This window comes from Pristiophorus japonicus, unplaced genomic scaffold (genome assembly GCF_044704955.1).
Source record: "Pristiophorus japonicus isolate sPriJap1 unplaced genomic scaffold, sPriJap1.hap1 HAP1_SCAFFOLD_207, whole genome shotgun sequence".
NCBI classification, from domain to species: domain Eukaryota; kingdom Metazoa; phylum Chordata; class Chondrichthyes; family Pristiophoridae; genus Pristiophorus; species Pristiophorus japonicus.
Genome location: NW_027251767.1, coordinates 1,100,396 through 1,116,199, shown reverse-complemented (window position 1 = coordinate 1,116,199; position 15,804 = coordinate 1,100,396). Strand labels below are relative to the sequence as shown.

The 15,804-nt window shown below is 49.0% G+C and overlaps 8 non-coding genes across 8 annotated transcripts; all 8 read left to right on the top strand.

Annotated features, from left to right (window-relative positions):
- The first annotated feature begins 1,046 nt into the window (after positions 1-1,046).
- trnay-gua (transfer RNA tyrosine (anticodon GUA)) lies at positions 1,047-1,138 on the top strand. Its single transcript is given in 2 exon segments — positions 1,047-1,083; positions 1,103-1,138. It is a non-coding gene; the product is annotated as a tRNA-Tyr (tRNA).
- A 1,331-nt stretch (positions 1,139-2,469) lies between these two features.
- On the top strand, positions 2,470-2,561 carry trnay-gua (transfer RNA tyrosine (anticodon GUA)). The gene is given in 2 exon segments: positions 2,470-2,506; positions 2,526-2,561. It is a non-coding gene; the product is annotated as a tRNA-Tyr (tRNA).
- Positions 2,562-3,892: 1,331 nt separating this feature from the next.
- trnay-gua (transfer RNA tyrosine (anticodon GUA)) lies at positions 3,893-3,984 on the top strand. Its single transcript is given in 2 exon segments — positions 3,893-3,929; positions 3,949-3,984. It is a non-coding gene; the product is annotated as a tRNA-Tyr (tRNA).
- A 1,331-nt stretch (positions 3,985-5,315) lies between these two features.
- On the top strand, positions 5,316-5,407 carry trnay-gua (transfer RNA tyrosine (anticodon GUA)). The gene is given in 2 exon segments: positions 5,316-5,352; positions 5,372-5,407. It is a non-coding gene; the product is annotated as a tRNA-Tyr (tRNA).
- A 2,741-nt stretch (positions 5,408-8,148) lies between these two features.
- trnay-gua (transfer RNA tyrosine (anticodon GUA)) lies at positions 8,149-8,240 on the top strand. The gene is given in 2 exon segments: positions 8,149-8,185; positions 8,205-8,240. It is a non-coding gene; the product is annotated as a tRNA-Tyr (tRNA).
- A 1,331-nt stretch (positions 8,241-9,571) lies between these two features.
- On the top strand, positions 9,572-9,663 carry trnay-gua (transfer RNA tyrosine (anticodon GUA)). The gene is given in 2 exon segments: positions 9,572-9,608; positions 9,628-9,663. It is a non-coding gene; the product is annotated as a tRNA-Tyr (tRNA).
- Positions 9,664-10,994: 1,331 nt separating this feature from the next.
- trnay-gua (transfer RNA tyrosine (anticodon GUA)) lies at positions 10,995-11,086 on the top strand. The gene is given in 2 exon segments: positions 10,995-11,031; positions 11,051-11,086. It is a non-coding gene; the product is annotated as a tRNA-Tyr (tRNA).
- A 1,331-nt stretch (positions 11,087-12,417) lies between these two features.
- trnay-gua (transfer RNA tyrosine (anticodon GUA)) lies at positions 12,418-12,509 on the top strand. The gene is given in 2 exon segments: positions 12,418-12,454; positions 12,474-12,509. It is a non-coding gene; the product is annotated as a tRNA-Tyr (tRNA).
- The last annotated feature ends 3,295 nt before the right edge of the window (positions 12,510-15,804 follow it).

The window sequence follows — 15,804 nt, the reverse complement described above, 5'->3', positions numbered from 1 at the left end:
GCTGACGGCAGTTCCGTTCGATACATTTCCTTGCTTTTCAGTTCAAGTACAATTCGGTACAATATGGGATACATTGTAGTACATTCAACAAACTGCAGAGCAGCAACACTTCAAAGCACTCAGCACTCCCTTTCAGGCAAAACAAGTTGGCTATCAGTCAGACAGCGCTGTCGCCTGCTCCCTCACACACAGGGCGGCCGCTACTTTCCGGTCACCTCGCTTCCCTTCCACGGTCTCGTGCTCTTCTCGGCTTCTTTCTTCGTTACTGTGGCTTCGCGTCCTGCTGTTGCTCGCTCGCTGCTGCTCCGCAATGTCGATTGGATACAAGGAGTGGGCCAGTTCTCTGATGGTCGTGGAGCAGCTTGGAGACGAGTGCGAAAAGGCGACTGAGAAGCAAATGAGGGAAACCTGCAAGAAGCTACTGGGGAATTAGTTCAAATGGTAGAGCGCTCGCTTAGCATGCGAGAGGTAGGGGGATTGATGCCTGCATTCTCCACTCTGCTTTTGGCTCAGAGCAATTCTCCAGAAAGAAATGTGGTCTCACGTGTCACTGAGTTCACGCCAGATGGGTCAAAGCACAGCAAACCTTTTTCTGCCATGTCATAAGCAAGACGTCTTGATTTTTGCAAAGATGGATATATGAGGCGAGAGAAGCCAAAAGAACGACTTGCGAGCATTGATTGCTTTTCTGAGCATTTGACTCAGGACCTTCGATTGAGCAGACTGATATGCTGCCTGCTGCGCGAAGAAGGCACTTGCCATGCAAGCGGCCAGGCAGCACGACCAAGTCGGGCAGCTTGCAAGGTCTTTAAATTCAGAATGCGCAGCTTGCAAAAAATCTGCGAGCCTGATAAGAAGTCAAAGCTACACTCTTGTGATTGTTAGTCACACGCGTTTTCCAGGCTGTAAAGAGTAGCTGGCGGTTGACAGTCCCACCGCGCTGCAGCATGGGCTGGTACTGAAGACGCACAGGCCACGCCACGAGTCCAGATGCGTCAACATGCTCACGGAAAACAATCATCGCACAGTAAAATCTTTGGCGGTTCCCTTCGATAGCTCAGTTGGTAGAACGGAGGACTGTAGTGGAATACTCCGCAAAGTCATCCTTAGCTCGCTGGTTCAATTCCGGCTCGAAGGAGCTAGTGTACTTTTGGATTGAGCAGCAATTAGCTCAAACCAGTTCTCATCACTTTATGGTGCATCATGTTGCCACGAAGGAGCAGGACACCACTTTTCTCGTCTCAAACCTGAATGCACTCTGCATCCACCTTCACACAGCTGTTATGCTTGAGCATTTGTGTCTGCTCACCAGCACAGAGTTTTTTTAAATTTCAAAATTTGCATATAAAAATTTGTACAGTCCATTCAAAAGCAGTTCAGTACATTTAGCTGCGGTCAGCAATCCCATACACTACATTTGGGTGCTGACGGCAGTTCCGTTCGATACATTTCCTTGCTTTTCAGTTCAAGTACAATTCGGTACAATATGGGATACATTGTAGTACATTCAACAAACTGCAGAGCAGCAACACTTCAAAGCACTCAGCACTCCCTTTCAGGCAAAACAAGTTGGCCATCAGTCAGACAGCGCTGTCGCCTGCTCCCTCACACACAGGGCGGCCGCTACTTTCCGGTCACCTCGCTTCCCTTCCACGGTCTCGTGCTCTTCTCGGCTTCTTTCTTCGTTACTGTGGCTTCGCGTCCTGCTGTTGCTCGCTCGCTGCTGCTCCGCAATGTCGATTGGATACAAGGAGTGGGCCAGTTCTCTGATGGTCGTGGAGCAGCTTGGAGACGAGTGCGAAAAGGTGACTGTGAAGCAAATGAGGGAAACCTGCAAAAAGCTACTGGGGAATTAGCTCAAATGGTAGAGCGCTCGCTTAGCATGTGAGAGGTAGCGGGATCGATGCCTGCACTCTCCACTCTGCTTTTGGCTCAGAGCAATTCTCCAGAAAGAAATGTGGTCTCACGTGTCACTGAGTTCACGCCAGATGGGTCAAAGCACAGCAAACCTTTTTCTGCCATGTCATAAGCAAGACGTCTTGATTTTTGCAAAGATGGATATATGAGGCGAGAGAAGCCAAAAGAACGACTTGCGAGCATTGATTGCTTTTCTGAGCATTTGACTCAGGACCTTCGATTGAGCAGACTGATATGCTGCCTGCTGCGCGAAGAAGGCACTTGCCATGCAAGCGGCCAGGCAGCACGACCAAGTCGGGCAGCTTGCAAGGTCTTTAAATTCAGAATGCGCAGCTTGCAAAAAATCTGCGAGCCTGATAAGAAGTCAAAGCTACACTCTTGTGATTGTTAGTCACACGCGTTTTCCAGGCTGTAAAGAGTAGCTGGCGGTTGACAGTCCCACCGCGCTGCAGCATGGGCTGGTACTGAAGACGCACAGGCCACGCCACGAGTCCAGATGCGTCAACATGCTCACGGAAAACAATCATCGCACAGAAAAATCTTTGGCGCTTCCCTTCGATAGCTCAGTTGGTAGAGCGGAGGACTGTAGTGGAATACTCAGCAAAGTCATCCTTAGGTCGCTCGTTCAATTCCGGCTCGAAGGAGCTAGTGTACTTTTGGATTGAGCAGCAATTCGCTCAAACCAGTTCTCATCACTTTGTGGTGCATCATGTTGCCACGAAGGAGCAGGACACCACTTTTCTCGTCTCAAACCTGAATGCACTCTGCATCCACCTTCACACAGCTGTTATGCTTGAGCATTTGTGTCTGCTCACCAGCACAGAGTTTTTTTAAATTTCAAAATTTGCATATAAAAATTTGTACAGTCCATTCAAAAGCAGTTCAGTACATTTAGCTGCGGTCAGCAATCCCATACACTACATTTGGGTGCTGACGGCAGTTCCGTTCGATACATTTCCTTGCTTTTCAGTTCAAGTACAATTCGGTACAATATGGGATACATTGTAGTACATTCAACAAACTGCAGAGCAGCAACACTTCAAAGCACTCAGCACTCCCTTTCAGGCAAAACAAGTTGGCTATCAGTCAGACAGCGCTGTCGCCTGCTCCCTCACACACAGGGCGGCCGCTACTTTCCGGTCACCTCGCTTCCCTTCCACGGTCTCGTGCTCTTCTCGGCTTCTTTCTTCGTTACTGTGGCTTCGCGTCCTGCTGTTGCTCGCTCGCTGCTGCTCCGCAATGTCGATTGGATACAAGGAGTGGGCCAGTTCTCTGATGGTCGTGGAGCAGCTTGGAGACGAGTGCGAAAAGGCGACTGAGAAGCAAATGAGGGAAACCTGCAAGAAGCTACTGGGGAATTAGCTCAAATGGTAGAGCGCTCGCTTAGCATGTGAGTGATAGGGGGATCGATGCCTGCATTCTCCACTCTGCTTTTGGCTCAGAGCAATTCTCCAGAAAGAAATGTGGTCTCACGTGTCACTGAGTTCACGCCAGATGGGTCAAAGCACAGCAAACCTTTTTCTGCCATGTCATAAGCAAGACGTCTTGATTTTTGCAAAGATGGATATATGAGGCGAGAGAAGCCAAAAGAACGACTTGCGAGCATTGATTGCTTTTCTGAGCATTTGACTCAGGACCTTCGATTGAGCAGACTGATATGCTGCCTGCTGCGCGAAGAAGGCACTTGCCATGCAAGCGGCCAGGCGTCACGAGCAAGTCGGGCAGCTTGCAAGGTCTTTAAATTCAGAATGCGCAGCTTGCAAAAAATCTGCGAGCCTGATAAGAAGTCAAAGCTACACTCTTGTGATTGTTAGTCACACGCGTTTTCCAGGCTGTAAAGAGTAGCTGGCGGTTGACAGTCCCACCGCGCTGCAGCATGGGCTGGTACTGAAGACGCACAGGCCACGCCACGAGTCCAGATGCGTCAACATGCTCACGGAAAACAATCATCGCACAGAAAAATCTTTGGCGCTTCCCTTCGATAGCTCAGTTGGTAGAGCGGAGGACTGTAGTGGAATACTCAGCAAAGTCATCCTTAGGTCGCTGGTTCAATTCCGGCTCGAAGGAGCTAGTGTACTTTTGGATTGAGCAGCAATTCGCTGAAACCAGTTCTCATCACTTTATGGTGCATCATGTTGCCACGAAGGAGCAGGACACCACTTTTCTCGTCTCAAACCTGAATGCACTCTGCATCCACCTTCACACAGCTGTTATGCTTGAGCATTTGTGTCTGCTCACCAGCACAGAGTTTTTTTAAATTTCAAAATTTGCATATAAAAATTTGTACAGTCCATTCAAAAGCAGTTCAGTACATTTAGCTGCGGTCAGCAATCCCATACACTACATTTGGGTGCTGACGGCAGTTCCGTTCGATACATTTCCTTGCTTTTCAGTTCAAATACAATTCGGTACAATATGGGATACATTGTAGTACATTCAACAAACTGCAGAGCAGCAACACTTCAAAGCACTCAGCACTCCCTTTCAGGCAAAACAAGTTGGCCATCAGTCAGACAGCGCTGTCGCCTGCTCCCTCACACACAGGGCGGCCGCTACTTTCCGGTCACCTCGCTTCCCTTCCACGGTCTCGTGCTCTTCTCGGCTTCTTTCTTCGTTACTGTGGCTTTGCGTCCTGCTGTTGCTCGCTCGCTGCTGCTCCGCAATGTCGATTGGATACAAGGAGTGGGCCAGTTCTCTGATGGTCGTGGAGCAGCTTGGAGACGAGTGGGAAAAGGCGACTGTGAAGCAAATGAGGGCAACCTGCAAGAAGTTACTGGGGAATTAGCTCAAATGGTAGAGCGCTCGCTTTGCATGTGAGAAATAGCGGGATCGATGCCTGCACTCTCCACTCTGCTTTTGGCTCAGAGCAATTCTCCAGAAAGAAATGTGGTCTCACGTGTCACTGAGTTCACGCCAGATGGGTCAAAGCACAGCAAACCTTTTTCTGCCATGTCATAAGCAAGACGTCTTGATTTTTGCAAAGATGGATATATGAGGCGAGAGAAGCCAAAAGAACGACTTGCGAGCATTGATTGCTTTTCTGAGCATTTGACTCAGGACCTTCGATTGAGCAGACTGATATGCTGCCTGCTGCGCGAAGAAGGCACTTGCCATGCAAGCGGCCAGGCAGCACGACCAAGTCGGGCAGCTTGCAAGGTCTTTAAATTCAGAATGCGCAGCTTGCAAAAAATCTGCGAGCCTGATAAGAAGTCAAAGCTACACTCTTGTGATTGTTAGTCACACGCGTTTTCCAGGCTGTAAAGAGTAGCTGGCGGTTGACAGTCCCACCGCGCTGCAGCATGGGCTGGTACTGAAGACGCACAGGCCACGCCACGAGTCCAGATGCGTCAACATGCTCACGGAAAACAATCATCGCACAGAAAAATCTTTGGCGCTTCCCTTCGATAGCTCAGTTGGTAGAGCGGAGGACTGTAGTGGAATACTCAGCAAAGTCATCCTTAGGTCGCTCGTTCAATTCCGGCTCGAAGGAGCTAGTGTACTTTTGGATTGAGCAGCAATTCGCTCAAACCAGTTCTCATCACTTTATGGTGCATCATGTTGCCACGAAGGAGCAGGACACCACTTTTCTCGTCTCAAACCTGAATGCACTCTGCATCCACCTTCACACAGCTGTTATGCTTGAGCATTTGTGTCTGCTCACCAGCACAGAGTTTTTTTAAATTTCAAAATTTGCATATAAAAATTTGTACAGTCCATTCAAAAGCAGTTCAGTACATTTAGCTGCGGTCAGCAATCCCATACACTACATTTGGGTGCTGACGGCAGTTCCGTTCGATACATTTCCTTGCTTTTCAGTTCAAATACAATTCGGTACAATATGGGATACATTGTAGTACATTCAACAAACTGCAGAGCAGCAACACTTCAAAGCACTCAGCACTCCCTTTCAGGCAAAACAAGTTGGCCATCAGTCAGACAGCGCTGTCGCCTGCTCCCTCACACACAGGGCGGCCGCTACTTTCCGGTCACCTCGCTTCCCTTCCACGGTCTCGTGCTCTTCTCGGCTTCTTTCTTCGTTACTGTGGCTTTGCGTCCTGCTGTTGCTCGCTCGCTGCTGCTCCGCAATGTCGATTGGATACAAGGAGTGGGCCAGTTCTCTGATGGTCGTGGAGCAGCTTGGAGACGAGTGGGAAAAGGCGACTGTGAAGCAAATGAGGGCAACCTGCAAGAAGTTACTGGGGAATTAGCTCAAATGGTAGAGCGCTCGCTTTGCATGTGAGAAATAGCGGGATCGATGCCTGCACTCTCCACTCTGCTTTTGGCTCAGAGCAATTCTCCAGAAAGAAATGTGGTCTCACGTGTCACTGAGTTCACGCCAGATGGGTCAAAGCACAGCAAACCTTTTTCTGCCATGTCATAAGCAAGACGTCTTGATTTTTGCAAAGATGGATATATGAGGCGAGAGAAGCCAAAAGAACGACTTGCGAGCATTGATTGCTTTTCTGAGCATTTGACTCAGGACCTTCGATTGAGCAGACTGATATGCTGCCTGCTGCGCGAAGAAGGCACTTGCCATGCAAGCGGCCAGGCAGCACGACCAAGTCGGGCAGCTTGCAAGGTCTTTAAATTCAGAATGCGCAGCTTGCAAAAAATCTGCGAGCCTGATAAGAAGTCAAAGCTACACTCTTGTGATTGTTAGTCACACGCGTTTTCCAGGCTGTAAAGAGTAGCTGGCGGTTGACAGTCCCACCGCGCTGCAGCATGGGCTGGTACTGAAGACGCACAGGCCACGCCACGAGTCCAGATGCGTCAACATGCTCACGGAAAACAATCATCGCACAGTAAAATCTTTGACGGTTCCCTTCGATAGCTCAGTTGGTAGAACGGAGGACTCAGCAAAGTCATCCTTAGGTAGCTGGTTCAATTCCGGCTCGAAGGAGCTAGTGTACTTTTGGATTAAGCAGCAATTCGCTCAAACCAGTTCTCATCACTTTATGGTGCATCATGTTGCCACGAAGGAGCAGGACACCACTTTTCTCGTCTCAAACCTGAATGCACTCTGCATCCACCTTCACACAGCTGTTATGCTTGAGCATTTGTGTCTGCTCACCAGCACAGAGTTTTTTTAAATTTCAAAATTTGCATATAAAAATTTGTACAGTCCATTCAAAAGCAGTTCAGTACATTTAGCTGCGGTCAGCAATCCCATACACTACATTTGGGTGCTGACGGCAGTTCCGTTCGATACATTTCCTTGCTTTTCAGTTCAAGTACAATTCGGTACAATATGGGATACATTGTAGTACATTCAACAAACTGCAGAGCAGCAACACTTCAAAGCACTCAGCACTCCCTTTCAGGCAAAACAAGTTGGCTATCAGTCAGACAGCGCTGTCGCCTGCTCCCTCACACACAGGGCGGCCGCTACTTTCCGGTCACCTCGCTTCCCTTCCACGGTCTCGTGCTCTTCTCGGCTTCTTTCTTCGTTACTGTGGCTTCGCGTCCTGCTGTTGCTCGCTCGCTGCTGCTCCGCAATGTCGATTGGATACAAGGAGTGGGCCAGTTCTCTGATGGTCGTGGAGCAGCTTGGAGACGAGTGCGAAAAGGCGACTGAGAAGCAAATGAGGGAAACCTGCAAGAAGCTACTGGGGAATTAGTTCAAATGGTAGAGCGCTCGCTTAGCATGCGAGAGGTAGGGGGATTGATGCCTGCATTCTCCACTCTGCTTTTGGCTCAGAGCAATTCTCCAGAAAGAAATGTGGTCTCACGTGTCACTGAGTTCACGCCAGATGGGTCAAAGCACAGCAAACCTTTTTCTGCCATGTCATAAGCAAGACGTCTTGATTTTTGCAAAGATGGATATATGAGGCGAGAGAAGCCAAAAGAACGACTTGCGAGCATTGATTGCTTTTCTGAGCATTTGACTCAGGACCTTCGATTGAGCAGACTGATATGCTGCCTGCTGCGCGAAGAAGGCACTTGCCATGCAAGCGGCCAGGCAGCACGACCAAGTCGGGCAGCTTGCAAGGTCTTTAAATTCAGAATGCGCAGCTTGCAAAAAATCTGCGAGCCTGATAAGAAGTCAAAGCTACACTCTTGTGATTGTTAGTCACACGCGTTTTCCAGGCTGTAAAGAGTAGCTGGCGGTTGACAGTCCCACCGCGCTGCAGCATGGGCTGGTACTGAAGACGCACAGGCCACGCCACGAGTCCAGATGCGTCAACATGCTCACGGAAAACAATCATCGCACAGTAAAATCTTTGGCGGTTCCCTTCGATAGCTCAGTTGGTAGAACGGAGGACTGTAGTGGAATACTCCGCAAAGTCATCCTTAGCTCGCTGGTTCAATTCCGGCTCGAAGGAGCTAGTGTACTTTTGGATTGAGCAGCAATTAGCTCAAACCAGTTCTCATCACTTTATGGTGCATCATGTTGCCACGAAGGAGCAGGACACCACTTTTCTCGTCTCAAACCTGAATGCACTCTGCATCCACCTTCACACAGCTGTTATGCTTGAGCATTTGTGTCTGCTCACCAGCACAGAGTTTTTTTAAATTTCAAAATTTGCATATAAAAATTTGTACAGTCCATTCAAAAGCAGTTCAGTACATTTAGCTGCGGTCAGCAATCCCATACACTACATTTGGGTGCTGACGGCAGTTCCGTTCGATACATTTCCTTGCTTTTCAGTTCAAGTACAATTCGGTACAATATGGGATACATTGTAGTACATTCAACAAACTGCAGAGCAGCAACACTTCAAAGCACTCAGCACTCCCTTTCAGGCAAAACAAGTTGGCCATCAGTCAGACAGCGCTGTCGCCTGCTCCCTCACACACAGGGCGGCCGCTACTTTCCGGTCACCTCGCTTCCCTTCCACGGTCTCGTGCTCTTCTCGGCTTCTTTCTTCGTTACTGTGGCTTCGCGTCCTGCTGTTGCTCGCTCGCTGCTGCTCCGCAATGTCGATTGGATACAAGGAGTGGGCCAGTTCTCTGATGGTCGTGGAGCAGCTTGGAGACGAGTGCGAAAAGGTGACTGTGAAGCAAATGAGGGAAACCTGCAAAAAGCTACTGGGGAATTAGCTCAAATGGTAGAGCGCTCGCTTAGCATGTGAGAGGTAGCGGGATCGATGCCTGCACTCTCCACTCTGCTTTTGGCTCAGAGCAATTCTCCAGAAAGAAATGTGGTCTCACGTGTCACTGAGTTCACGCCAGATGGGTCAAAGCACAGCAAACCTTTTTCTGCCATGTCATAAGCAAGACGTCTTGATTTTTGCAAAGATGGATATATGAGGCGAGAGAAGCCAAAAGAACGACTTGCGAGCATTGATTGCTTTTCTGAGCATTTGACTCAGGACCTTCGATTGAGCAGACTGATATGCTGCCTGCTGCGCGAAGAAGGCACTTGCCATGCAAGCGGCCAGGCAGCACGACCAAGTCGGGCAGCTTGCAAGGTCTTTAAATTCAGAATGCGCAGCTTGCAAAAAATCTGCGAGCCTGATAAGAAGTCAAAGCTACACTCTTGTGATTGTTAGTCACACGCGTTTTCCAGGCTGTAAAGAGTAGCTGGCGGTTGACAGTCCCACCGCGCTGCAGCATGGGCTGGTACTGAAGACGCACAGGCCACGCCACGAGTCCAGATGCGTCAACATGCTCACGGAAAACAATCATCGCACAGAAAAATCTTTGGCGCTTCCCTTCGATAGCTCAGTTGGTAGAGCGGAGGACTGTAGTGGAATACTCAGCAAAGTCATCCTTAGGTCGCTCGTTCAATTCCGGCTCGAAGGAGCTAGTGTACTTTTGGATTGAGCAGCAATTCGCTCAAACCAGTTCTCATCACTTTGTGGTGCATCATGTTGCCACGAAGGAGCAGGACACCACTTTTCTCGTCTCAAACCTGAATGCACTCTGCATCCACCTTCACACAGCTGTTATGCTTGAGCATTTGTGTCTGCTCACCAGCACAGAGTTTTTTTAAATTTCAAAATTTGCATATAAAAATTTGTACAGTCCATTCAAAAGCAGTTCAGTACATTTAGCTGCGGTCAGCAATCCCATACACTACATTTGGGTGCTGACGGCAGTTCCGTTCGATACATTTCCTTGCTTTTCAGTTCAAGTACAATTCGGTACAATATGGGATACATTGTAGTACATTCAACAAACTGCAGAGCAGCAACACTTCAAAGCACTCAGCACTCCCTTTCAGGCAAAACAAGTTGGCTATCAGTCAGACAGCGCTGTCGCCTGCTCCCTCACACACAGGGCGGCCGCTACTTTCCGGTCACCTCGCTTCCCTTCCACGGTCTCGTGCTCTTCTCGGCTTCTTTCTTCGTTACTGTGGCTTCGCGTCCTGCTGTTGCTCGCTCGCTGCTGCTCCGCAATGTCGATTGGATACAAGGAGTGGGCCAGTTCTCTGATGGTCGTGGAGCAGCTTGGAGACGAGTGCGAAAAGGCGACTGAGAAGCAAATGAGGGAAACCTGCAAGAAGCTACTGGGGAATTAGCTCAAATGGTAGAGCGCTCGCTTAGCATGTGAGTGATAGGGGGATCGATGCCTGCATTCTCCACTCTGCTTTTGGCTCAGAGCAATTCTCCAGAAAGAAATGTGGTCTCACGTGTCACTGAGTTCACGCCAGATGGGTCAAAGCACAGCAAACCTTTTTCTGCCATGTCATAAGCAAGACGTCTTGATTTTTGCAAAGATGGATATATGAGGCGAGAGAAGCCAAAAGAACGACTTGCGAGCATTGATTGCTTTTCTGAGCATTTGACTCAGGACCTTCGATTGAGCAGACTGATATGCTGCCTGCTGCGCGAAGAAGGCACTTGCCATGCAAGCGGCCAGGCGTCACGAGCAAGTCGGGCAGCTTGCAAGGTCTTTAAATTCAGAATGCGCAGCTTGCAAAAAATCTGCGAGCCTGATAAGAAGTCAAAGCTACACTCTTGTGATTGTTAGTCACACGCGTTTTCCAGGCTGTAAAGAGTAGCTGGCGGTTGACAGTCCCACCGCGCTGCAGCATGGGCTGGTACTGAAGACGCACAGGCCACGCCACGAGTCCAGATGCGTCAACATGCTCACGGAAAACAATCATCGCACAGAAAAATCTTTGGCGCTTCCCTTCGATAGCTCAGTTGGTAGAGCGGAGGACTGTAGTGGAATACTCAGCAAAGTCATCCTTAGGTCGCTGGTTCAATTCCGGCTCGAAGGAGCTAGTGTACTTTTGGATTGAGCAGCAATTCGCTGAAACCAGTTCTCATCACTTTATGGTGCATCATGTTGCCACGAAGGAGCAGGACACCACTTTTCTCGTCTCAAACCTGAATGCACTCTGCATCCACCTTCACACAGCTGTTATGCTTGAGCATTTGTGTCTGCTCACCAGCACAGAGTTTTTTTAAATTTCAAAATTTGCATATAAAAATTTGTACAGTCCATTCAAAAGCAGTTCAGTACATTTAGCTGCGGTCAGCAATCCCATACACTACATTTGGGTGCTGACGGCAGTTCCGTTCGATACATTTCCTTGCTTTTCAGTTCAAATACAATTCGGTACAATATGGGATACATTGTAGTACATTCAACAAACTGCAGAGCAGCAACACTTCAAAGCACTCAGCACTCCCTTTCAGGCAAAACAAGTTGGCCATCAGTCAGACAGCGCTGTCGCCTGCTCCCTCACACACAGGGCGGCCGCTACTTTCCGGTCACCTCGCTTCCCTTCCACGGTCTCGTGCTCTTCTCGGCTTCTTTCTTCGTTACTGTGGCTTTGCGTCCTGCTGTTGCTCGCTCGCTGCTGCTCCGCAATGTCGATTGGATACAAGGAGTGGGCCAGTTCTCTGATGGTCGTGGAGCAGCTTGGAGACGAGTGGGAAAAGGCGACTGTGAAGCAAATGAGGGCAACCTGCAAGAAGTTACTGGGGAATTAGCTCAAATGGTAGAGCGCTCGCTTTGCATGTGAGAAATAGCGGGATCGATGCCTGCACTCTCCACTCTGCTTTTGGCTCAGAGCAATTCTCCAGAAAGAAATGTGGTCTCACGTGTCACTGAGTTCACGCCAGATGGGTCAAAGCACAGCAAACCTTTTTCTGCCATGTCATAAGCAAGACGTCTTGATTTTTGCAAAGATGGATATATGAGGCGAGAGAAGCCAAAAGAACGACTTGCGAGCATTGATTGCTTTTCTGAGCATTTGACTCAGGACCTTCGATTGAGCAGACTGATATGCTGCCTGCTGCGCGAAGAAGGCACTTGCCATGCAAGCGGCCAGGCAGCACGACCAAGTCGGGCAGCTTGCAAGGTCTTTAAATTCAGAATGCGCAGCTTGCAAAAAATCTGCGAGCCTGATAAGAAGTCAAAGCTACACTCTTGTGATTGTTAGTCACACGCGTTTTCCAGGCTGTAAAGAGTAGCTGGCGGTTGACAGTCCCACCGCGCTGCAGCATGGGCTGGTACTGAAGACGCACAGGCCACGCCACGAGTCCAGATGCGTCAACATGCTCACGGAAAACAATCATCGAACAGAAAAATCTTCGGCGCTTCCCTTCGATAGCTCAGTTGGTAGAGCGGAGGACTGTAGTGGAATACTCCGCAAAGTCATCCTTAGGTCGCTGGTTCAATTCCGGCTCGAAGGAGCTAGTGTATTTTTGGATTGAGCAGCAATTCGCTCAAACCAGTTCTCATCACTTTATGGTGCATCATGTTGCCACGAAGGAGCAGGACACCACTTTTCTCGTCTCAAACCTGAATGCACTCTGCATCCACCTTCACACAGCTGTTATGCTTGAGCATTTGTGTCTGCTCACCAGCACAGAGTTTTTTTAAATTTCAAAATTTGCATATAAATATTTGTACAGTCCATTCAAAAGCAGTTCAGTACATTTAGCTGCGGTCAGCAATCCCATACACTACATTTGGGTGCTGACGGCAGTTCCGTTCGATACATTTCCTTGCTTTTCAGTTCAAGTACAATTCGGTACAATATGGGATACATTGTAGTACATTCAACAAACTGCAGAGCAGCAACACTTCAAAGCACTCAGCACTCCCTTTCAGGCAAAACAAGTTGGCTATCAGTCAGACAGCGCTGTCGCCTGCTCCCTCACACACAGGGCGGCCGCTACTTTCCGGTCACCTCGCTTCCCTTCCACGGTCTCGTGCTCTTCTCGGCTTCTTTCTTCGTTACTGTGGCTTCGCGTCCTGCTGTTGCTCGCTCGCTGCTGCTCCGCAATGTCGATTGGATACAAGGAGTGGGCCAGTTCTCTGATGGTCGTGGAGCAGCTTGGAGACGAGTGCGAAAAGGCGACTGAGAAGCAAATGAGGGAAACCTGCAAGAAGCTACTGGGGAATTAGTTCAAATGGTAGAGCGCTCGCTTAGCATGCGAGAGGTAGGGGGATTGATGCCTGCATTCTCCACTCTGCTTTTGGCTCAGAGCAATTCTCCAGAAAGAAATGTGGTCTCACGTGTCACTGAGTTCACGCCAGATGGGTCAAAGCACAGCAAACCTTTTTCTGCCATGTCATAAGCAAGACGTCTTGATTTTTGCAAAGATGGATATATGAGGCGAGAGAAGCCAAAAGAACGACTTGCGAGCATTGATTGCTTTTCTGAGCATTTGACTCAGGACCTTCGATTGAGCAGACTGATATGCTGCCTGCTGCGCGAAGAAGGCACTTGCCATGCAAGCGGCCAGGCAGCACGACCAAGTCGGGCAGCTTGCAAGGTCTTTAAATTCAGAATGCGCAGCTTGCAAAAAATCTGCGAGCCTGATAAGAAGTCAAAGCTACACTCTTGTGATTGTTAGTCACACGCGTTTTCCAGGCTGTAAAGAGTAGCTGGCGGTTGACAGTCCCACCGCGCTGCAGCATGGGCTGGTACTGAAGACGCACAGGCCACGCCACGAGTCCAGATGCGTCAACATGCTCACGGAAAACAATCATCGCACAGTAAAATCTTTGACGGTTCCCTTCGATAGCTCAGTTGGTAGAACGGAGGACTCAGCAAAGTCATCCTTAGGTAGCTGGTTCAATTCCGGCTCGAAGGAGCTAGTGTACTTTTGGATTAAGCAGCAATTCGCTCAAACCAGTTCTCATCACTTTATGGTGCATCATGTTGCCACGAAGGAGCAGGACACCACTTTTCTCGTCTCAAACCTGAATGCACTCTGCATCCACCTTCACACAGCTGTTATGCTTGAGCATTTGTGTCTGCTCACCAGCACAGAGTTTTTTTAAATTTCAAAATTTGCATATAAAAATTTGTACAGTCCATTCAAAAGCAGTTCAGTACATTTAGCTGCGGTCAGCAATCCCATACACTACATTTGGGTGCTGACGGCAGTTCCGTTCGATACATTTCCTTGCTTTTCAGTTCAAGTACAATTCGGTACAATATGGGATACATTGTAGTACATTCAACAAACTGCAGAGCAGCAACACTTCAAAGCACTCAGCACTCCCTTTCAGGCAAAACAAGTTGGCTATCAGTCAGACAGCGCTGTCGCCTGCTCCCTCACACACAGGGCGGCCGCTACTTTCCGGTCACCTCGCTTCCCTTCCACGGTCTCGTGCTCTTCTCGGCTTCTTTCTTCGTTACTGTGGCTTCGCGTCCTGCTGTTGCTCGCTCGCTGCTGCTCCGCAATGTCGATTGGATACAAGGAGTGGGCCAGTTCTCTGATGGTCGTGGAGCAGCTTGGAGACGAGTGCGAAAAGGCGACTGAGAAGCAAATGAGGGAAACCTGCAAGAAGCTACTGGGGAATTAGTTCAAATGGTAGAGCGCTCGCTTAGCATGCGAGAGGTAGGGGGATTGATGCCTGCATTCTCCACTCTGCTTTTGGCTCAGAGCAATTCTCCAGAAAGAAATGTGGTCTCACGTGTCACTGAGTTCACGCCAGATGGGTCAAAGCACAGCAAACCTTTTTCTGCCATGTCATAAGCAAGACGTCTTGATTTTTGCAAAGATGGATATATGAGGCGAGAGAAGCCAAAAGAACGACTTGCGAGCATTGATTGCTTTTCTGAGCATTTGACTCAGGACCTTCGATTGAGCAGACTGATATGCTGCCTGCTGCGCGAAGAAGGCACTTGCCATGCAAGCGGCCAGGCAGCACGACCAAGTCGGGCAGCTTGCAAGGTCTTTAAATTCAGAATGCGCAGCTTGCAAAAAATCTGCGAGCCTGATAAGAAGTCAAAGCTACACTCTTGTGATTGTTAGTCACACGCGTTTTCCAGGCTGTAAAGAGTAGCTGGCGGTTGACAGTCCCACCGCGCTGCAGCATGGGCTGGTACTGAAGACGCACAGGCCACGCCACGAGTCCAGATGCGTCAACATGCTCACGGAAAACAATCATCGCACAGTAAAATCTTTGGCGGTTCCCTTCGATAGCTCAGTTGGTAGAATGGAGGACTCAGCAAAGTCATCCTCAGGTAGTTGGTTCAATTCCGGCTCGAAGGAGCTAGTGTACTTTTGGATTAAGCAGCAATTCGCTCAAACCAGTTCTCATCACTTTATGGTGCATCATGTTGCCACGAAGGAGCAGGACACCACTTTTCTCGTCTCAAACCTGAATGCACTCTGCATCCACCTTCACACAGCTGTTATGCTTGAGCATTTGTGTCTGCTCACCAGCACAGAGTTTTTTTAAATTTCAAAATTTGCATATAAAAATTTGTACAGTCCATTCAAAAGCAGTTCAGTACATTTAGCTGCGGTCAGCAATCCCATACACTACATTTGGGTGCTGACGGCAGTTCCGTTCGATACATTTCCTTGCTTTTCAGTTCAAGTACAATTCGGTACAATATGGGATACATTGTAGTACATTCAACAAACTGCAGAGCAGCAACACTTCAAAGCACTCAGCACTCCCTTTCAGGCAAAACAAGTTGGCTATCAGTCAGACAGCGCTGTCGCCTGCTCCCTCACACAC